The sequence below is a fragment of the Podarcis cretensis genome (assembly GCF_951804945.1).
Source record: "Podarcis cretensis genome assembly, chromosome: 1".
NCBI classification, from domain to species: Eukaryota; Metazoa; Chordata; class Lepidosauria; order Squamata; family Lacertidae; genus Podarcis; species Podarcis cretensis.
In genome coordinates this window covers 42,875,731-42,899,449 of record NC_137170.1, presented here as the reverse complement: position 1 = coordinate 42,899,449, position 23,719 = coordinate 42,875,731, and the positions used below count along the sequence as shown (strand labels likewise).

General features: G+C 41.3%; 1 long non-coding RNA gene across 1 annotated transcript in view; it reads right to left on the bottom strand.

Annotated features, from left to right (window-relative positions):
• Positions 1–7,265: 7,265 nt before the first annotated feature.
• Positions 7,266–23,719, bottom strand: part of LOC307211420 — a 33,843-nt gene continuing 17,389 nt past the window's right edge. The window contains exons 2-3 of the long non-coding RNA XR_013836440.1: positions 17,479–17,548; positions 7,266–7,324 (exon numbers count right to left, since the gene is read on the bottom strand). This is a non-coding gene — a long non-coding RNA (uncharacterized lncRNA). The remainder of the gene's footprint in view (positions 7,325–17,478; positions 17,549–23,719) is intronic.

Below are 23,719 nucleotides of genomic sequence, written 5' to 3'. Positions count from 1 at the left end.
AAGCATAGTTACTATTTTTCCTAAGTGCTTAGTAAAAAACCTCATCAACCCATTCCCACTTTCCAGTTTTCTGCTACAACAGCAAAAGCAGTAAAAATGTTATTTTATTTTATTATTAATAAATTCATTGTTTTAAAATTATTTGATTCTATACCCCTCTTGGATAAAATAACTTTGTGCCTGAATTTAAGTTTTGCCACTTCCTCACAGGAGAACCAAGGCTACAATCCTGTATCCACTTACCTTGGAGTAAGACCTATTGATCTCAAATATGTGTGCTTCTGAGTGGCTACTGTTATGTATAGCATTTTACTGTAATTTAATTATGCAGTGAATTCTTAATGCGTGTCTAGAATTCAACTCCTGTACAGCAGGAGACTTGCCTAAGCCTCTGTGTAACGTTTTCACATTTTGCATTTATTGTACATTTGCATTGTTTCTGTATTTGCAGAAAGTAACTTGTGAAGAGTACCTGATCTCAAGTGAAACCACCACAGGAAAGATGCAACGTGGTTGCTGGGATGAAAGGAAGGGCAAACTCAGGGCTGGCTCCAGATTTTTGTGGGCACTTGGGAAACAAACTATTAGTAGACTCTCTTTGGTACTGTCCCTTGCTGGTCGAGATTCTGAATCTAAGTGTGGATGAAGGGTGGTATATAAATTTTATAAATAATGACGATGCTGGGGCTGAAGAAGGTGAGACAAACTTTTCTGGGGGGTCAGAAAAGGTCTGTTTTGAAAAGTCAAAACCCCAAGGGTGGGAAAGCAGGTAGCTCCAGCCAGACTGAAGGAACCAAATTAAATGAAGAAAGAATTCAGTGTTTGAAGTAACATGACTTTTTGCCATTTGTACACTATGCTGGTTTCTACATATACTCACCTCCCTCTCTATCCTCCATTCAGACAAGCAAGCGACATTATCAAAGCTTAAGGACACATTCTAGCCAGGCAAAAATACTTGGGGTGCAAAGCAGGGAGAGTGAGGGGTGTGGCCAAAGGAAAGTTTCAAGAGGCACATTTGGCCCACAGTTTTGAGGTTCCCCACCTCTGCCCTACAGGCAGTTTGAGCATGTGTAGGCCTGGCCTTTTTGCCTCTTGCTGCCCTCAAGCAATGGGTTCCACCCCCAGACAGGCTGGATGCTTCAAAGGGAGAGCCCAGTTTTCTAAGCACACACTCTGTTTCTCTGTATAATGGCAACACATGCTCTCCCAAAACAAATCTCCTAGAGAAGGCTATTTTCTTTTAAACTTCATGCCAAAACATGTTGCAACAGGTCACATTTGGGAAGAACGTGACAAACTGTTACTGGAAATAGTCTAATATATATCCTGCAAATGAAATATTCAGGATTTAAGCTCTTGACTATTAACGTGAAATGAAATGTGTGATTGGGAAAGTACAGGGATGGTTTGACATTTTTTGAACATGTCATTTAGTCAGGTTCTTCACTTTCCTCTACAGCGTGAGTATGGATGGCTAAGAGGAAAAGAAAAACTGGGATTCTTTGTGCACGTCTGTCTGTTTAATATTTAATTTTTCAAGAGCCACATGTTCCCCATCTGGAAGGAAATGTCTTTCTAGAGTCTCTTCTGAGTCTGACTTGTTCCAAAACCAGTGGAAGCTTTAGATTTGGTTTTCTTCAAACAGCAGCCATCTACAAACTGCTTTTGAAACTTAGGGAGGTTTGAAACACAATTTGGGATATGATAGGGGAATATGGGGTTCACAGGAAATAAAACATAGCTTTGAAATCAACTAGACTAGTGCAGGTCCTTTGTATGAGACTCATGACACAATCGGTTTGTTCTGAAGAAAGTCCCATGCCTATGCCTATTCATTTTTACACAGAAGTGAGGTCCAGGACTTTCACCTGATTATGTGTCTGTATACAGTTGCAGTCTTAGATAAAATCTATATACATTTAAAGCAGTATCATACCACTTTAAACTTGGGATTCTCTCAAAGAATCTAGGAACTGTAGTTTCTTAAGGGGGGCTAAGATAATGTTAGGAGATCCCAATTCTCCTCAAAGTCACAATTCTCAGAGTTCCTTGGGAAGATGGATTGATTCTTTAAACCACTCTGAGATCTGTAACTCTGGGAAAGGAATAGGGAATGCAGCATGCTGATGCACTCAAGGGCGTCTTACCCATAGGTGCTAGGGGTGCAGGGCACCTGGGCACCAGGCTCTCAGGGATGTCAGGCCAAGAGTCCAGGGCCCGAGAGTTGAGTCTGGGAAAGAGCCCGTCCGTTGGTTGGAGTGCCACGGCAGGCTCTTCTGTTGCAGGCGCCTCTGCGCCACGAGTTTGGGGGCGACCGAGCCAGCGAGACGCTGAGGCAGCCAGCTGGCTCCACCCCCTGCACGCCTGGGATTGGGCAACCGGGGGGGGGGGGGAGTCAGGCAGATCTTTGCACTCCGGCACCGTATATGCTTAAGACAGCCCTGGATTCACTGGCAATGCTCCTGTGGGCTGCACATTTATAAAAGTACAATTTATTTTAAATGGTGGCAGCTGTTTTCTGAGTTGCAGTGCTGTCTGTCACTGCTGAGCTGCACAGTGATGACTTGTGCTGTTAACTGTTTTTCACATCCTAATTTTATTATACGATTGCTTATTCATTTGCATTCATTGACCTGTTTTAAATAGTTATTATCAGGTTGCATGCTTGTCTTCATTTTGGAAAATGGTAGAAGAGCTGGGTAAATTAGATCTGTATGAGTGAGAAAGAACCCTATGCATGAACACAAGACTCAGCCTTCCCTTCAGGAGCCCCGACTGGCCCATGGCCTTGGTCACATGGAGGAAACCTCAAAGTGTACAGCTGTATGTTCACAGGACCCTTTCTCAATATCACCAAGCATTTAGCCACCGGGGGCACATCAGTATCAGGGGTCGGGCCAGTGGATGTGATCCTGCTCCCCTTCACACATTCACTGTATCTGAAGGAGCGTCTCCACCCACATCGGTCTGCCCGGACACTGAGGTCCAGGTCCGAGGGCCTTCTGGCGGTTACCTCACTGCGAGAAGTGAGGTTACAGGGAACCAGGCAGAGTGGTGGCACCCGCTCTGTGGAACACTCTCCCATCAGATGTCAAGGAAATAAACAGCTATCTGACTTTTAGAAGACATCTGAAGGCAGCCCTGTTTAGGGAAGTTTGTAACATTTGATGTTTTTCTCTGTTTTAATATTCTGTTGGGAGCCGCCCAGAGTGTCTGGGGAAACCTAGCCAGATGGGTGCGGTATAAACAAACAAACAAACAAACAAACAAACAAACAAACAAACAAACAATAGCAGGTGCCAGATAGGCAGGGTTTTTTTTCAGCTGGAGCTCACTGGAGCTCACCTCTCAGGTGGGCACTATTGCCATTCTAAGAGAACAAGGTCTTGACCCCTTTCTAGCAGTGCTAGGGACCCAACCCAGTCTAGACCTGATATGGGCTTTATAATGCTGACATTGCGACAGAGGCTGGAGTAGAGAGCCTGTGTTCATTTTAAAAAACAAATATCAATACCTGGGCACTGTAGGTCTCCAAATCGGTAACACAGCATGTGTGAATTTTCAGTTCCAAAAGCCTTACATTCTAAATGTTGCGGTAAATTATCCAGTCATCCCCCAAAAATCCTTGACCATGTTCTCTTATCCATCACACCAGTTTTATATGGCCATGTTGCCCTGACATTGATGGAATGCACCCTTCCTCACATCTGTATTTGAGTGAGATCAGCCTCATGCTACGAATGAGTGGGACAGGGTGATACATTCAGATTGCAAAAGTAAATGTAATTGTTTCAGGATGCCTCTGTCAGTCGTAACAAGGCACTTCATTTGTCTTGCTAATAGTAATAGAAGTAAGAGAGATTTTTCTCCCATTTCACCATTGGTGCTTTCTGCAACGTGTCAATAATGAAGTAGTAGGTGAAAAGAAAAGGTCATCGTGCACGAAATTTTTTGAAACCCACAATTTTTTCCCCACTTGAAAATGGGCAGGATATTTTAAATAATATCCAGTAATAGAGTATATTCATCATTTTTGTATTTTCCCTTTAATGTCTCACCAGTTCCCATATTTCCTCGGCAAAGCATTCCAGTGTAACTATGGAATGCTGACATTTTCCTAAATGAATAGTTAAAATGTTTTGCATAGCATGGCAACAAGTCACAAACTTATGATACAGTGGGGGGATGGGGAGGTCCATGGTTGAAATCAAGGCAATATGTAAGTACTGCCAGATGTCTCTCTCTCTCTCTCTCTCTCTCTCTCTCTCTCTCTCTCTCTGTGTGTGTGTGTGTGTGTAAAAGCAAGTCCAACATCATTTTATGTGTGTGAGGTAGCGTCTAATAGTTAAAAATGACACAAGGCAAGGAACTAGCACTTTAGAAAACTAACATAAATGTGAAGCATCCTTCTTATTGGGTCATCTGTACCTGCCCTTCTTCCAAGAAGCTGAAAGTGGTGATTACAGTGTAATCCTTTACATGTATTTTCTCAGAAGTAAGCATCGCTTGGTTTAATGAGACTTATTTCCAGGTGAGTGTGTAAGCACACTATCCTGAGGGTAAATCCCATTGAACCCAATGGCACTTGAACTCAATGGGGCTTACTCCTGATTAGATATGCATAGTATTGCGCTGTTAGCCTCATAGCAACATTATAAAATTGGTTAGGTTGAAAGGTACTGAAAAGCCTTGCGACGTGATAAGACTAACACATTTATTATGGCATAAGCTTTCATGGACTACAGATAATTTGTCAGATACATGAAGTGTCCTGAGTGACATGGTCATTCCAGTGGTGAGGGAGTCAGAGGCAAGATATTGGTGGGGCCTAAAGATGGAAAGATCTGTCAGTTTTGGTCCTCTTAATTTCTCTTTTTTCTTGTCTTACATTCAGTTCTCCACATTTCCCAGCAATTTGCTTTTTTTTTTTTAATCCTCATGAAAATTCATCAGCATCTTAGTGCAAATTTCTCCTAGTAGACACAGTTTTGAGTAATGTACACATTTCCCCAAGCAATTTCTCCTAACATAATGCATTTGTGTATGTTATTTTCACTAATATATTGATGCACACTTTCCCCTGATACATTTTTTTTTGTTTGTAAACAAAGCTTGGTTGGGGAACTGTATTGCGAAATCTGGAGCAGTGCAAATTTCAAAGAATGGCCGTGTTCCAGTTCTCATACTGTTTTGAAAGTGTGGATTTGATAAAATCGCCTTTAAATTCAAACTGAAGCATATTTCTGCTCCATCTCTAGTGAGGCCGGAGGCAAAAGTGGGCAGAGTATGGCTGTGGCTTTGTACAACAGGCTGCATTCCAGTCAGGGAAAAGAAAGAGGCCTCTAGACACGAACCTCTCCTGTCAGATAAGCAGGAGGCATGATTACAGTTTCAACCTGGCACAACTCACGAGGAGGATGTGAAACAGGACCAGGCAGGGGTGTTGCCTGTGGTGAGTCCAAAGGGTTAGACAAATGGGGCTGGAGGGCTGAATTCTGCCCCTGGGTCTAGACTTAAGGTGCCATAAGTCCCTTTGTTGTTTTTGTTTGAACAGATGACACAAGGGCCCCATTTATTAGCTGGTACTGAGGGTCTTTCCAGGTTGCTTCTTTGTAAATGGTATGCATGTGTCTCAAATGATACTTCTGTTCAGCTGGATTTAGGTAAACTCACTTATCTGGTAAGCTACCCAGTGGTATTATATGTTGGGAGTTAAGAAACGATTGAACAGTTACTTGCTAATAAAATGATGGTAATTTCCGCCACCCTTTTTACAGCAGAACCAAGAAACCTCAAAAATGTGAAGCGAAACTTGGAATCGATCATTTTTACGTTGCATGATACAGCAATTTATTGAATCGTAAACTTGTTTTCTTTTAAAGATTTGATGACTTATGGACTTGACAAAATTACTGACTCACTGAGACGTGGAGGGAGCCTGTTTGCAACAAGAAGCAAGTGTTCCCTGACATTTTGAAAGCTTTGATGTCTTTATTTGGATTTTTAGCAGTGGGTGTGAAATGTGTTTGCTGTCCTTGAAAACACATGGATTCGGGAACTCATGCCATGTGTTATGCCTTAATTCCTAAATTAGAGACGGTGCTCAATGGTATTTGAAAGTTAATGCTCCTGTCCTCTCAGATGGCAGCCCTTTCCATTAACCATGGAGATGTTTGTTTTTCTTAGAGAGAAAACAGTGGCAGCATGCACAAGCTGAAACTCCCCATTGCAACAGCACTCCCCTCAGCAGCTGGCGTTCAGGATCATGCTGCCTCTGGCAGTGGAGGCCAGGGATAATGGGATGTCAGAGATAAGGGGCTGTGTAGTCCAACAACAGGTATAGGACACACCATTGGCTGCCCCAGGCTTAGATGAACTAATATTTTCTCCCGTTCATCCCTGATGATTGTTCATGCTGGCTGAAGCTGATGGGATTTGGAGTCTAACACCAGCAGGAAGGTGCTATATTGCCTTCGCCTGAATTAAATAGACTAGGCTCAGTGATTGATGCAACTTGGGGAGGGGGAATACTAGATGCTTTTATTACAAGATACAGTGGTACCTCTGGTTACATACGCTTCAGGTTACAGACTCTGTTAACCCAGAAATAGTGTTTCAGGTTAAGCACTTTGCTTCAGGATGAGAACAGAATTCGTGCTCCGGCGGCGTGGCAGCAGCAGGAGGCCCCATTAGCTAAAGTGGTGCTTCAGGTTAAGAACAGTTTCAGTACAGACCTCCAGAACGAATTAAGTACTTAACCTGAGGTACCACTGTAAATGTTTCAGACTGCTGAAGAGAGGCTTTATTGATGTCATTATGAGTGATAACGTTGTATGCTTTCCTTATTGCTTGGGAACCTGAATAATTCTAGATGCCTTTTCTAATAGCTTGTCCTTGGAGTTCTTATTTATAAAGAGGTCCTGAAGATCAAGGAAGAGAGAGGTCCCACCATTAAAGGAGTAAGTAGTAAGAGGGAGGTAAGTAGAAGGAATCAGAAGGAAAAAGAGAATGAATGGGACCTTTGGGGCAGATTCATACCGTACCTTTAAAAGCGTGTCCAACACATTTTCCCCACAGAGAGCTACACTTCCCAGCACCCTTAAGAAACTACAGTTCGAAGGATTCTTGGGAGGGCAGTCATGGGCTTCCTTTCATGGATGCTTCTTCTGGATCGATGCCCTTTCCATGACTGGAAGAGCATCCAAAAAGAATGTTCCTTGTATTTATTTATGCAACATTCTAGGCGTTTCCGCTTGCGCCACGTCTCTGTCCTGATTTGACAGCGACCACAGATGAATGATAAATTTAGTGGTCTGTCCTCCTAATGGAAAGTGTACCCAGAAAAGAAAACACAGGAGTTAGACAAATATGAATAACATCACACAAGCAGGACCTTCTCTTCACATGAAAATCACTTAGCACAAGCGATGCAGGAACAAATGCCTCAGCCTCAGCGAGCTGGAATTTCCTTCATAGTGGACATACTGTGCTCAAAATTCGGATGATGGCCTGGTCATGTTTTTCTACTTAAAAAGAAGCCTGCCCTATGTGCTTGTGATTGAAATACCCTCGCTTTAAGGTAAACCGGCCGAAGTGTCAAATATATTTTTGACCTGAAATTTTTCATTCTGACTCTTTTTGAAATAATGGCTTCATTTCTTGTTATGGTTCTGCCTGCAGAATCTGTTTGCTTAAGAAGTAAATTCCAGGGTGAGCATTGGAACTCAATTATCTCGCTCCACGTTAAAGAGAAGAAAGTGTATCTTCATTTAACGGCAACACAACAGTGAATGGTGGAAACATGCACAAATGAGCCACATAATAATTATTAGCTCCTTGAGACTATGGTATATCTTGAAGTTGTATATATTTTGAAATTAGGAAAGGAGGCTCCTCAGAGAAGGAGATGTGGGCTTTGGTGCCGGTGGTTCCACATAGCATAGAGTGGATCCATTTTCTCAGGGTTGCTGTTGGATAACTCTGCTTCTGTGGACTTCTGGCCTGGGCCCATGAAGATCTTCTAATTTCAATTTACCACAGTTTATCATTTCATCTGAACCACAGATGTGGTTGGCTCTAACTATGGTTTATTCAAGCAAGCCAGAGTCAAAATTCATTTGGAAGCGTTCTTTTCTATTTTCAACTAACTGCTCATCGTTTCCTCCAGTCTCCTCACAACTGTGTCAGAGGAAGAGAGGGGAAGAGTTAACACATGAGCCTGAGACTTGTTCATGTAGCACTAAATTATGTTTCAGTACAAACACAACCAGTGCATCTATGAAATGGAGTCTCTGTGTGGGTTTGGCTTACTGAATAGCTCCCCCCCCCCCAATAAATAAATAAATAAATAAATAAATAAATAAATAAAGTTTGTATTTGTTTTTAAAATGTTTTGAAATGTGGTGAGCTTTTACATAACTCAGGTGAAGAATTTCACTTACTGCTGCAATTTCTTGTATAAGAACAGCAAGGTACCTGATGTAAATACAAACCTTGCAGTGCAAGTCCAAAACATTTAGACTCAACAAAGTCTCTTCCTCTCTTAAGAAAGGTCTTTTCCAATGTCAATTCATGTAATGCGGAAATCTGGCCTCTAAGTTAATACTGTCCAGTTTCTGAAAAGCAAAGTCTCATTAGGAATATATGACTCCAGCATTTTTTTTCTGAATAGTTTTTGAATGGTAAAGTTGAGGTGAAAAAAATGTAGTGCCTGGAAAGTGTACTGAAGTTCAATCAATCCATTTTCTTGCTAGAAATGTATTTTCAGCAGGATATATTAAAATAAGCACCATAAAAAACAGTCCATTGCTATTGAAGAATAACATTCCTAGAACTGGTACATCACAAGGCTAATTTGTGGTGCTTTACTGGAAAAGACACACTTGTTTTCCTTCCCTTTTCCATAATTTGATAATTTGAATGGTCATAAAAGTTCAAAAGAGTGATATATTTTGCACAGTGTATCAAAGCATCTAGGTCCATTGCTTTTAAACAATTGCTCTTAAATTTAGACAGGGGTTTCCCAACTTTTTCAGGCTAAGGGGTCCAGCTGCAGTATTTTGCACCAGCTGGAGCCTCCAGACTAGGCACAAGGATAGGCCCAGAGAGAGCACATTGCAATAATCAAGTCTTGAGGTTACCAATGCACGAATCACTATCCCTGTTCAAGAACAGCCTTAGTTGACGTACCATCTGTAGCTGGTAAAAGGCACTCCTAGGCCCTGAGGCTACATGAGCCTCCAGTGAAAAAGATGAATTTAGGAGCACCCCAAACTCTGAACCTGTTCTTCCAGAGAGAGTGCAACCCTATCCAGAACACACAACTGGCCAGTCTCCTGTACACAGGAACCACCAACCCACAGACGTCTTCCCAGGATTCAAGCATAGTTTATTGGCCTTCATCAACTCCACCACTGTGCGCAGACAATCGTCTAGATCATGCGCTGCATGTTCTGACTCAGATGTTATGGGGAAGTTGTGCTGCATATCATCAGTATACTGTTGAGACTTTGCCCCAAAACTCTGAATGATCACAGCCAGCCACCAAGAAGCAGAAGCAGATACAAATTCCCCCAGTCACTCTGGACGGCTCCCAACAAAATATTCAGTTCCCAAACTGCGTCTGAACCCAGCTTTAAATGGAACTAGATAACCAGATAGTCTGTATCCTCCAAAAATTCCACATAATTATTGATCAATTTGTGCCTGCCCTCAATGCCACTGGGTTACTCTCCCAGTCTGCTGCCCCAACTCTCCTACCTAGTTTCCCATTGACGAAGAAGATGCAATTGCACCTTGATTTATCTTAATGATAAGTTGAGCCTCCAACAACTACTATAAACTTTTGAATGAAAAGAGAAATGTAGCTAGTTTTAAGCATACAGTAGTTTCATTCATCTGAAGTTGTTCGAGCTGGAGCAAATATAATTATAATCATAACACGTTGTTTTACATTGCCATTAAGGTTTTCCATAAAATCATAGAATTCAGGAGCCCTTTGGAAATAAATGGGGTCTGCTTAGTTCCCATTCACTTCATTGTGCAAGAGAACCAACGAGTGAATTGTGCCCGTGGCTGTTGTGTTTATTTCTTAAATATGTTAGGACACTGATTTGGACATATTTTGACTAATGGAAATGAAGGATTCAAACATTATACCTATATCTCTTGTTCAAAAATTACATCACATATTAAAGCTCACTGCTAAAACAAAACATAACAATCCATATTTGGGTGAAGCCAAACCTACTATAAATTAAATTTACAAAAATTCTTTCAGTATAATTTATTGCCCTAGGACTGGGGAACAAAGCCAGTGACTTATCATATCACATGTATTGCAGAATGAAAACAAGGATTCTATGAACCAAGACCAGAAAATTGAGTTAGGGCCCATTAGATATTGCAAATACTATTTCCATTGCTTTCTTGCCATGAGAACAATTCACATGATATCAATTTAATTCTCTCTTTTTTATTCTTTAGGCAAAGAACCTGAAAAAGGTTTGGCAGAAAAAGGTTCCTGATGTAGATCTTCGCTCACCCCATCTTCCCTGGTGGGGTACGGGGTGCAATTTTATGGTTCACCCCAGGTGCCCAAATGTCTTGGACCGGTCCTGTATGCTGCATTAATAAACTATTTCCTCCCAGTTTCATCCAAGCATAAAATTAATAATAGTAATAAAATATAATCTGTTAACAGGGTAGGTTTATGACTGAGAAGCAAAATAGTGGCAGAAGCTTGGCAGGCATAAATGGCAGGCGATGATAAAACCGTGTTTGCTGTTGTTTTTCAGCTCTAGGGAAAAGTCCCTTAATTTCACCTCAGCTTTTTAGAATTCTGTTTCAACGTGGGTTTTAGCTGGTCAAGCTGTTTTTTCCCTAGAAATGTTGTTCATTTTATCTTAGTGTTGTCTATGTCTACATTGGAAGCTGCTCTGAGAACTTGTGCTGAAAGGTGGGGAACTTAAATGCCTAAACCAATTAGCCCTCTCACTTAATCTGCCTGTGAGTAAGACAGAAGGGCTGGTGCATGTCGTGCATCATTTGGGCAAAAAGGTATTTTACAAACCCTGAATGTTTAGGCCAAAAAGTGTGGATCTGTCGCAGACCTCCCTACTTTGCTACCTTAAATCTGTCCATTTTGCAGAGCTGGAGTTGTACAGTGGTACCTCTAGTTAGGAACCTAATTCGTTCCAGTGGTCTGTTCTTAACCTGAAACTGTTCTTAACTAGAGGCCTGCTTTCGCTAATGGGGCCACTTGCTCCCACTGTGCCGCCGGCACACGATTTCCGTTCTCACCCCAGGGCAAAGTTCTCAACTTGAGGTAACTCTTCTGAGTTAGCGGAGTTTGTAACCAGAAGCGTTTGTAACCTGAGGTGTTTGTAACTCAAGGTACCACTGTACCACACATCTCCTTGAAGTTTGTATGTTGGGACTCTGGCCAAGAGTGGACTGTGTGTGATGTGTGTTGTTCTGTCAGTTGCATTCACTTAGACGATATTCTTCACAATAATGGTATGGGAGGGACTTCTGCCCATGACAGCACCCTTTACAAACTGTCCATTTGTAAAGTTACGTGCATTTCTAGAGATGAGCCCCGCCTTTGTATCTCAGAAGCAAATCCAGCTGTTCTGCTTAATTCACCTCACGCTCTGAAAATGAGCTTGCGACCGACTTACCCCCCATGTCTTTGATGCCAAACAGCTTGAGAGAAGAAGGATGCTGGCATTTTTAAAGCACCTTTTTTTTTGGTCAGATTATCTTAGTAAGAAGCAGCTGGATTTTGCCAGACTTCTTTGTGGCTTTCATGGATGATAACCATAGATTTAACAGCAACCAGACATCACACTTCATTTAGATGGCCCAACTGTGTGTTTTTCCCGAAGCCTCCTGATCCAAAATGCATCAAGACATTTACAGTTTCTCCTCCATGATGACCTTTTGGATTTTGTAAATAATAGGGGCTGTAATTTGCCTATGTCTTTTTTTTTTTTAATCCTTCTCTATTTCTCAACAGTTTGCGGGTTCCATTCTCATAGGATTCAATCATCGACTTCAATATCACAGAAAACATTATGTCAGCCTGCCACAATATCAGTGAGAATCAGCCAGATCGTTGACGCATAATTTGGCCTATGTGGTAGCAGAGTGTTTCAAGAAACTCTCTATGGGATAAAGAGTAAATTATAATAAGTCTTTCTGCTTCTGCATGGCAGCCCTCATTCTTCTATGGCCAAACCTCCAAGTTAACCTCATTTGGAAGACTCTGCTATAATATGCTCATGATCTCTGATCTGGATTTGCTCATATCCTCGCTCTAATGCAAGATGAGTAGCTGACGAAAGACATTTGGCAAAGGAGATGTCCAGTCATAATTATTTTCCTTACACGTGCATAATCCCATATCTGCCTATAATCCACCTTCCTGCTACTTAATTCTGAATGTCATAGCGTCTCAGCTATTTATCCTCTTCAGGGCTCTCTTCCGAACACTTGACTAAGGTTACGGCAAAGATCAATGGGATTACATTACAGGAAGCGGGTTCCAATTAAATGGTCGGAAAGACCTTTCCCATTTTAAGGCTATTTAGGTAGTAAAATAAATTGCCTTTGGATGTTTTGTCTAAGCTGGAGATTTAACAGAAAAGGCTGAATTAGCCTATGGATGGGACATTAAAAACGGCACAGCAAAGACACTTGACTAGTATGAATAGGCAGGGAATTCCAGAGAGTATTGCACAGACATTTATCATTTAAAAGATGCCAAATATGGGTGCATTCAGACACAGGGAATATTGCATTAGTTTTCTTTATTATAATGTTAGTGCTTCTATCCTGGTTTCTAACACTCATTTCATGCTGCGGTGCATGTTGCATTATGGAGGTGTGGCTTACCAATATACCATCACTTCTGCTACTTGGGAGAAAAGCAATGACAAACCTAGACAGCATCTTAAAAAGCAGAGACATCGCCTTGCCGACAAAGGTCCGTATAGTTAACGCTATAGTTTTCCCACTAGTGATGCATGGAAGTGAGAGCTGGACCATAAAGAAGGCTGATTGCTGAAGAATTGGTGCTTTTGAAGTATGGTGCTGGAGGAGACTCTTGAGAGTCCCATGGACTGCAAGAAGATCAAACCTATCCATTCTGAAGGAAATCAGCCCTGAGTGCTCACTGGAAGGACAGATCCTGAAGCTGAGACTCCAATACTGTGGCCACCTCATGAGAAGAGAAGACTCTCTGGAAAAGACCTTGATGTTGGGAAAGATTGATGCTGGGAAAGATGGAGGGCACAAGGAGAAGGGGACGACAGAGGATGAGATGGTTGGACAGTGTTCTCGAAGCTACCAGCATGAGTTTGACCAAACTGCGGGAGGCAGTGGAAGACAGAAGTGCCTGGCATGCTCTGGTTCATGGGGTCACAAAGAATTCGACATGACTAAACGATTAAAGAACAACAACCAGTCACTTAGCACTAAATTTTACTGACATCAGTGGCCACGGTGTGACACAACAATAAACATAATTGGAGAACATCACTACTCCCCACATTTTCCCTCACATGGGTGCTTTCATTTCCCCGTGGTTCACTCATGAAAATGGGAGGAAAGAACTGTTTGCCAAAGTACTACCCCAAATTCTGTCACTTTACTCTCACAATTTTGGGGGTTAATGGGGTTCCAAATGGATTTTTTTTTAATGGAAGCAATTAACACAGAAATGTGCACTAAACATCCACTAGATCCCACTAGATTTTTGGAAGTGGCTTTTACATTGTGTGAATGCTTACATGTAATGTGGAAATTAACAGAGGGGTATGTTGGTGGCACTGTGGGTTAAACCACAGAGCCTAGGACTTGCCGATCAGAAGGTCGGCGGTTCGAATCCCCATGACGGGGTGAGCTCCCGTTGCTCTGTCCCTGCTCCTGCCAACCTAGCAGTTCGAAATCACGTCAAAGTGCAAGTAGACAATAGGTACCGCTCTGGCGGGAAGGTAAACGGCGTTTCCGTGTGCTGCTCTGGTTTGCCAGAAGTGGCTTAGTCATGCTGACCACATGACCAGGAAGCTATACGCTGCCTCCCTCGGCCATTAAAGCGAGATGAGCGCCGCAACCCCAGAGTCGGCTACGACTGGACCTAATGGTCAGGGGTCCCTTTACCCTTTACCTATGTTGGGGGAAACAAAATAAATGGCCATGTGAATGAAGCCTATATGACTAACATGCAAGTAGAAATCTAGCAGGCAGATACAGGCAAGACTATGAACACTGAAAACACTGAACAGTAAAAAAAAAGTCTTTATCCTCACTGTTGAAAGTAGCAGACATTAAAATTAATGTACCATCTCATTTGCCTTTCAATTTCAGTAACTTTCAGCAGTGGTCATTCTGTAAAAGGGGTATATGTGGATAAGACACATTGTTCCCAGGAAAGAATTTTGGATAATTAAGTTTTATGAAATAGAGATTCTAGTCTTTAAGCTCTTTCCCTGGCTATTTTGAGCAAATAATCAAATTATACAAGAACAGATTAACCCACTGAAAAGGGCAGACTAAGGCAACAATTTACTTATACAGAATGTAATAAATGAATGACAAGTATAAACTTATTACACATAGTAAATTCCCAGGAAAACCTTATGCTTATTTCTGGGGATCTAAAGTTTATGGACTTGGTTTTTCTATTTAGAAATGAGTGATTCAACTGGTTCAACATCATAAAATCATATCAACAAAAATTCCCCAGAGTCCAAACCAGTGACTATGCTTGGGAACTATCTGAGCATCTACTATTATAAATCACTAAGGAAGTTTGGTCTGGTAAATATTTCAGCCTATTTTCAGAGAAAGGCGAAACATCAAAGGTTCAGCCTTTTATATTCTAATTATTTGAGGATGCAGATCAATTTATAGATGGCATTGGCTGATAAACTATGTCCCTCTGGCAGCCTTTATTTGCATAAAGACTTTGAATCATCTTCTACTCCCGCATTTACTTTCCTAGACTTAGAATTGCTTAGGTGGGCCTATAGATTTCAGCCATGGAGGCAGGATTTAGCTAGTAGTTCAAGGATTAGCAATCTGGATTGCCTCTCAGCAAACTCCAATACTGTCCTTTCTGCCATGATTGACACAGAGCATCAGTAAAGTGGCACCAGTTGTTCCTACACAGTTGTGGGCATATGGAGCTTGTTCATTCGCCTCATCAGATTGCAGCTAGCTCTGCTTAACACAAAGAGAGATAACTGTCTTATTTGATCCAGTTGGGTCAGTATGGAAAAAAGAACTGGAAAGTGTTTCTGCAACAAAAAGTGAGGTGGGGGGGAGTAATTTTTATGTTATGGAAATTGAGATTGCAATGTTATGTAGGAATTCCACACATGGTATTTTTCTTTTTAAAACATTGTGAAATTTCCCACAGCTCTGTTAATTAACAGCTTTGTTAATGAACTGCCAATGACGGTGTTAAGTTGCTAAACTTGGGTAGAAACAGGAGAAGGAGCTAACACTGAAGTGAAATCTCCAACTGAGGAAAAACACCACAGTAAATTCTACAAAACCACATGCATTTTGTCCTTTCTTTGATAGCAATAGAACTGCATAGGCCTTCAAAAAGAAGGCAAATGAGGCATTTATCCATGTTTTGCATGGGGAAGAGAATTGGCAGTTGTTTGGGGTGACTATTTCTTTTCTGCATGCTAAATAACAATGGGCACAGTTAGGGATGGATGAATCTCTCAGTTTCAACCTCTTACTGGTTCTCATTTTTCCTGTCTTAAGTTCAGTTATCTACATTTCCACATCATTTTGCATTTAGAAAAAAAGCCCTCATGAAAATCAATCAGCATTTAGTATGAATTTCTTCTACTATACACATTTTTCTATCCAATTTTGCCTAATATACATGTTTCCAAACCAAGTTTCCATATTTTGCATGTTGTTCTCTAACTCACACATTCATGTTGCCTTAGTAAATACAATTCTGTATACATTAGTTAGTTGCCTGAAGAACTGCATTGAAAAATTTGAAAAAAGTGCAAACCACGAAGAATCACTATGTTTTAGTTCACATATCATTTCAGAAAGTATGAATTAGGAAGGTTCACCTTTAAATGTGAACTGAAATAAATTTCTTCTCCATTCTTGGCACAACCCCATTGTCATGAAAGACCTCTTCCTTGCACTGGTATTTGTGCAAATAACCTTCCAGTGTTTTTACTGCACCTGGCATATGATAGCAGCAGCCACAGAAACAAGACTAACATTGACAAAAATAACCTCATGAATTTGGAAAAAAAACATCAAAGAGCTGTTGTAAAGTCATTCATAAACCACAGAACACTAAGTAGGAAGGAAAATGAGGAAAACAAGCAGAATAATGCACCATTAGGCACTTGATACAAACTTGTGCTAGATGCTTCGAGCACTCATGCTGCAAAATAGTTACTGAACTGGTCAGGAGGGAGAATGACATAGATTTATAGAGCTGAAAGAAACAGAAGACCACCCCGTCTACGTTACTTTCACAAAGGTAATGTCTGCCACACATTATGTGAAATCATGTGGTTAGCGTTGTTTTTGACTGTAAGTGTTGCAATGAAGTACTGCCTAACTGACCAAACTATCACATCATTGCGGTCACAGTGCGAGGGTGCCCTTTCAGAAAAGTGCTTGCAGAGTAGATAGCTGTAGATTGTTCATGACCCAAGAAAGATGCTGTAGGAAAAGCCAAGCAAACAATACCAGAGTCAATGGGGAATCTGTACTGAACTCCCGCCTTAATTTTATAACATTAAATTAAGTCTCTCTTCATTGCTCAACAAAACCTTGTTACTGATGCATTGTGTTTCAGAGAGCCCATTCGGATGCAGTTTCATTTGCCAACAAGTTTAATGTCTCACTTAAGGCTGAATTTAGCAACATACAGGGTTGTGTAGAAAGTGCGGTTGATGGTACATCTACTTTCAGTGGCTGCGGCAAGATTTTCCAAATCTTTCTCCAATTTAAGCCACAACTCAGTAGAGGCAATCTGCATCCAGAAACAGATTTCAAAATATATTTGTCTACCCGGGCAAAAGGTAGGTGGGTGAGGAGGAGACTTGTAAGAAGCAACCAGGGGCTTTGGTCCCATCAGAAAATGGTTGGCCACATTCTGCACAAGCTGAAATTTTCCTTGGTTGTACAGTTAAAAGCACAACATGCAAAAACACATTGCAGGGTATCACTGGAGAATGGTCCATTACCTCCTAGAAATTCAGGTTTGTGTCAAGCCATTTTGGAGTTATTTTTTTCACCTATTGATTTACAGACATATGCTTCTCCTTACTTAGCAAGTCCCCTAAGTAAAATGAAGAAACTACTGTTTTGTTTTTGTGTGGTCCCATTTCACTTCCAAACTGATTGTCACTCAGTTGGCTGTTGGACGGAACAGTGATTCAGACTTACTTACATTCTCCCAAATGTGAAGCCTACCTTGTCTATAGTTATCAGCGTTCTCTCCGGTATGAACTTGAATGGCATTTTGTTGATGGTGAGTCAGTGACTGAAATATGAGGCACATATTCAAATCAGCTACTAGAATTTATTAAAAAGAAAATTGCCCAAGTGGGCTGTAGCCAAATACCTAATGATTAACAATTATTATAGCACATGATCCTTCTTTGGCAGAAAACATATCCCTTGGATTTCCTAAGAAATGCCTAAATGCGGCTATGGTTGCCACAGCTAAATGCTGGCAATCTTGTCTTTGCCTCAAAACATGGGAGGAGTGCCAGATGGCTTGCTTGCTTTCTATTTTGAAGCTTCAGCATTCACAACCTTTGTATTACATGTCTGTGTAAAGAAAATGTTCTGTAACCTTCAAGCAAATATTTCTAACTGAAAATTCAAGAAAGGGCAGTGTCCCTTGCTCAACTATGAGGTTAAGATGGTAAAGCTATTATTTGAAAATGAAAACTCTTTAATGAATATTTACCACACACAAATTGCTTTAGCATTCTTTGGCGTTGATCACCTTCCTTTTTTTAAAGGGATGATCTTATTTGAATGTCAAAACAACTTGAAGACAAGGGAACAGGACGTCCCACGAAGAATACTGAAGCTCAGCAATCGTGATCGCGATCCCTTTGTGTTGACTTTAGCCTTTTGCATTGAATGTAATGAAGGATAGTTTGAAATAGTTGAACGACTGGAAGCCCAAATAATTACCTGTTATGCAGATAATCTGCAATGGCACTTTAGACAAATGTTAAGTTGCTCCAGCACTCCAGGTGATGGACCTAAGGATCTGAATCTCATATTCGGTACATTTTCAGAAGCCTGAATACCAAGAAACTTGAGCACCAAAATATCAGGGAATAATAATAATAATAATAATAATAATAATAATAATAATAATTTATTATTTATATCCCGCCCATCTGGCTGGGTTTCCCCAGCCATTCTGGGCGGCTTCCAACAGAACACCAAAATACAATAACCTATTAAACATTAAAAGCTTCCCTAAACAGGGCTGCCTTCAGATGTCTTCTAAAAGTCTGGTAGTTGTTTTTCTCTTTGACATCTGGTGGGAGGGCCTTCCACAAGGCGGGTGCCACTACCGAGAAGGCCCTCTGCCTGGTTCCCTGTAACTTGGCTTCTCACAGCGAGGGAACCATCAGAAGGCCCTCGGCACTGGACTTCATGCTTTTTCCAGCATGTTTTCATCCCAGTTATTCAGATCAGTGAATAAGACTCTGCCTTTCTCTCCCTTCCTTATGGAGTTGCACCTACAATTACAACAGCACAACATCACTTTAGAGTTTGGAAAGAATCATTAACACACTTTCATTTCAGCAGAAGTATTTTATTGGTCCTGATGGTTTGTTCTGATGGCTTATGTTTCTTTGAGGATTTCTTGACACTTCATTTTGATCTGGCAGAGCAAACACATTAATATCATTCAGGCATTCTGAAATAAACATTTCCTTTCATAAGAATTTACTGATGTAATAGGTACCACATAGCTACTATAATAAATTTAAACTGTCAAATATATTTATGTGTGCTTTGGGTCTCCCTTTCCTGCCTATATCAGAGACAAAATTCCTATGAACTTTAGCAGTAGAGACATCCATAGTTTTTGACATCTGTGTGGCTGCCTTACAGATATAAATACTTCTTTGCTTGTAGCTAAGGCCAGCTAATGTTATATTTAAAAAAAAACAGTTGAAAGTATAAAATTATTCATCAAGTGTTGCTTTTATTATTGCAACAGTCGGAAGATATAATGGCCTAGTGCCATTATTAACAACATCCACTGGAAGTCGTTCATAATGGCACTTGCTTTGTTTAACGATTTTCCTTAAACATCCCTAAACAAGAAGTCTGAGTGACACTTCCAAATCTGAAAAATAATGTATGTTCTGAAAGTATTGTCAGCATTTAACTCACACCACATTTTGCATTGTTATTATGACCAGAGTTACTGCTGGACAGTGTAACGTTTAGAATAAAATAAACAGAGCCCTTCTACATAGAACATTTCTTTGAACATCTATGATTGAAAATTGTGAATGTATTTTCTATCCACAAATATACTTCAGGCTAGTTCATCCTGAAAGTCATCTTTTCAATGTTAAATATTAATTTTAAACTCAAACTTGGACCTAAAAGATACCATGGAATCTGGGATAGGCAGGTGGTATTCAGAAATTGATGTATTCTGCAAGATTTCCAGAAGTGGATTTTACATGATGTGTGAAAGATCACATAAAATGTGAAAATTAACAGGTATGGGAATGCTGGGAAGACAGAATAAAATGCTTGGTGAATGCAGCCAGAGCCTTAATTTAACATTCTGACCTGACAAGGGCCAGTCATCTCTGTCAGCATCTGTGGTCACACTTCTGCTATGTTTTGCTCAGAGGTTGCAAAATATAGGGAATACACAGACATTCTGAGGTTGAGAGGCCTGGGGAAATCTCTTCCTTTCTTCTCACCTGGGGTTTACTGCTTGTTAGTGTTCATGTGCCCCCTTCATGTGTGAACACTCTATGACAAACAGAGCCTGCCTCCTAGATTTGCAATTTATCATCTGGGCTAGGAGTTCCGAGGGCAGACATCCTGTCAAACTTTGCAGCCTTTCACATCAATTTCACATTACTCCAAATGTGGCGCCTTCCAGTAAGGACAGTCATATTTTCAGAATCTGAATGAAGAATTTTGTTTTCAATCCCAGATTTTGTATCATTTTCATCTGAACAGATAGAATAACCTGGCCGTTTCTCTCTGGGGCATCAGATATTTGTAATTCCTGAATCTAATATTCTCCTCTCATTACCTTCCTGTTTTCGAGCAGACTGTCTGGGTTTTCCAGTTGTCTGAAATCTGCCCATTACAAGTCATTTTAAGATGAGGTTGGAAGCTGCTTGCTTAAACTGGACAAAACTGTGCCTCTGTTTCCCCCTTTTGCCTCTCTTTATCCTGCTCAGGTTGCAAATTCTGGCAGGGAGCAATGCCACAGTTTGACAGCTGCTTCAATAGCTTTTCTTAAGAATTTGCTCAGTTGCTTTGAGCATCCTCAAGACAGGTACCAAAATCTGGCACTGAAGCAAATCCTTGCACAGTAGTGTCATTCAAGTGCTTGATGATTGACAGAGTCCCTCAAGAGGTGTCTGAAGGATTGCAGAAATCCTGCTGGTGCATCAGAAATGAAATCTAGAAGCATCACAGGACACAAGTTTGTATGTGATTCCAGTAGAGGAAAATTTAAAATTTATTTTATTATTTCTCCATTTGAATATCATTCTGATACACAGCCTAGAAATAAGTCATTGGTACTGTGGCAAATCACTTATTCTCTATAATCTAGTTTGTTCCCATTTTTAAAGACGCACGACTGTTCAACCTGCGATTATTAAAAGTAACTGTACTTTAAAAAAAAGAAATGAATCCAAATCAAATTATCACCAGGAATGTGCTTTCAACCAGCCTTTGGGGAAGTTTGGCTTCTTTTTGCTGAGTTCTACACAGGAATGGTTAAATATTGTTTCTTCAGTCTCCTAATGTTCTTAATTTAGTTCTGGCATTTATCGTTTTCCTCAGGCAGACAATTCAGCTTCCCTTGGGGATGAACCAAGCAGTCACACTCACAAGTAGAGCCACTTCTATTGAGCTGTTCCTGCTTTCATGTGACAGTCCCTGTGTCTATGTTTTTGTACTCTTGATTCCCTAGTAACAACCTCTCCCTCATTTTTGAAGAGGCATACAAAAATGCCAGAGGACGGCTGTCAGGGAACTGCCATCAGTGCCGGAGGGAGAGAGCAAGCTCCAGAGGGATTCCAGAGAGCGTCCCGGGATGGGGAGAGGCAGCCCATCTTCTGGGGAAGAGAATCAGCGTAGCACCAGTGGAGAAGGGGGGCAGATGGGGGAATTGGCGAGGCGGTCCCATGACTCCTTGCCGGGGACCAGTGGGGAGAGTAAGGGTCCTCCGCTGCCTACGCCCTCCTTGCGCAGAAGGCTTCCGCGCAGGGAGAGTAGGAGGAGACTAGGCGTCAAAGAGCTTCTTTGCTGGAAGAAGTTTAAGAAACGCCCATTGACGGATTCTGCCAGCGATTGAGACAGCCACGGGTGAGTGGCTGTCCGGACAGAAAAGGTTCACGCAGGCAACCCAGCCAGGTGTTGGCACCGGCTTACGCATGAGCAACCCCTAGAACCATTACAACGGCCTTAATTTTCCCACATGATAACTTGGTGTTCCCTGCAGAATAACAACCGCTTGGTTAAGGGAAAATAAATTGAGAAAATTTTGATAAAGAGATATAGTAAACTACAGTACTGGCTGCTTCTGCATGTCTCATGTCAAATATTGATCATTGTTTGGATATCTTCAAATCCACTGTAAAGCAGATACTTTCAAATCTGACCGCTACTAAATGTCTACTATCAGATACTGTCGGATATAAAAAAAGGTAAAGGACCTCTGGACGGTTAAGGACAGTCAAAGGCGACTATGCGGTGTGGCGTTCATCTAGCTTTCAGGCTGAGAGAGCCGGCGTTTGTCCACAGACAGCTTTCCGGGTCATGTGGCCAGCAGGACTATGCCTATGGAGCAATGGAAAACCATGACAGAAACCAGAGCTCACAGAAACACCGTTTACCTTCCAACCAATGTCAGATATAGATGGTTGTAGGTATGATAATGTCAAACTCCTGCTGTTGAATGAAACTTCTCCTCAAACTCTGTCTTAAATTTCCCCTGTGAGCCTATACCCTCTAAACCTCTTGGGACTGTGCCAGTCTCTCTGAATAGTCTCTTACAGGTAGGTAGCCGTGTTGGTCTGCCGTAGTTGAAACAAAATAAAATACATAAAATTAAAAAAATAAATAAAAATCCTTCCAGTAGCACCTTAGAGACCAACTAAGTTAGTTATTAGTATAAGCTTTCGTCTGAAGAAGTGTGCATGCACACAAAAGCTCATACCAATAACTAACTTAGTTGGTCTCTAAGGTGCTACTGGAAGGAATTTTTTTTATTATTTTATTTTATTTTATTTATTTTGTTTTGAATATCCTCTGTCACCTATGATCCGACACCAATCAGCTCCTGCAAATTTTATGCCTTCATTGCCAGTGGTCATCCAGGGTCATTATAGTTCAGGGGCCAGGAACCTGCTTCAGTCCAACTCTCTTCTGGGCAAGCTTCCAAGGGCCGCATATCAGTTGTGGGCTGGACCAGACATGAAAGTGAGCAGAGCAACAACTGTACATTTGACCACTGTGCAGTAGGCTGGTTCCTACATACACTTATGTACTCTCCTCCAGGCAAGCATTATCAAAGACAAATTCCAGTCTGGAAACAAGAGAGTTCAAAGCAGATCCATTGAGGGGTGTGGTCTGGAGAGGGTTCAAAGGGCCAGACAGGGATGGCTTGGGGGCCACATTTGACCTCCAGGCCTGAGCTTTCCCACCTCTGTTATAGATATTGCTAGCTTGGACCACCCCTAATATATGTCAGTATTTAAAATCTCAAACAGTTTTGGGGAAGGAAATCCTGCCTTGCTCTCTGTATGGCAGATCTTCCAATGGTCTTCAGCTGCAAAGGATCTCTAAGTTGTAATTATTACCACTGTTACTATCCTGATTGGTAGGGGCTCTGTTTTTCAGACAGGCATTTCCCAGACTTACTTGGCAATGCGAGGGATTGAACATGGGAACTTCTGTATGCAAAGCATTACTGATCTACAGCACTCCCACTAATTGTTTGGAATTGCAGGGAGCTAGGGAGACTCCCCTAAGAAAGTAAAGTATTGAAATGAGAGAAAAATTCTAAGGTATATTGCAGGGGTCAGCAAACTTTTTCAGCAGGGGGCCAGTCCACAATCTCTCAGACCTTGTGGGGAGCCGGACTACATTTTTTGGGGGGAAATGAACGAATTCCTATGCCCCACAAATAACCCAGAGATGCATTTTAAATAAAAGGACACATTCTACTCATGTAAAAACACGCTGATTCCTGAACCATCCATGGACTGGATTTAGAAGGTGATTGGGATGGATCTGGCCCCTGGGCCTTAGTTTGCCTACCCATGGTATATTGGTTTGGGAGAGAGAGACATGCACCTCTAATAACCTGAAGCACTATTTGCTTGTCTGTGTAGAGGGTTGCTCATCATTGGGGCAGCTGTAGTTTCTCCCATTTATATTTTGTCTCTTCTTTTGGCAAAGAGTTCAA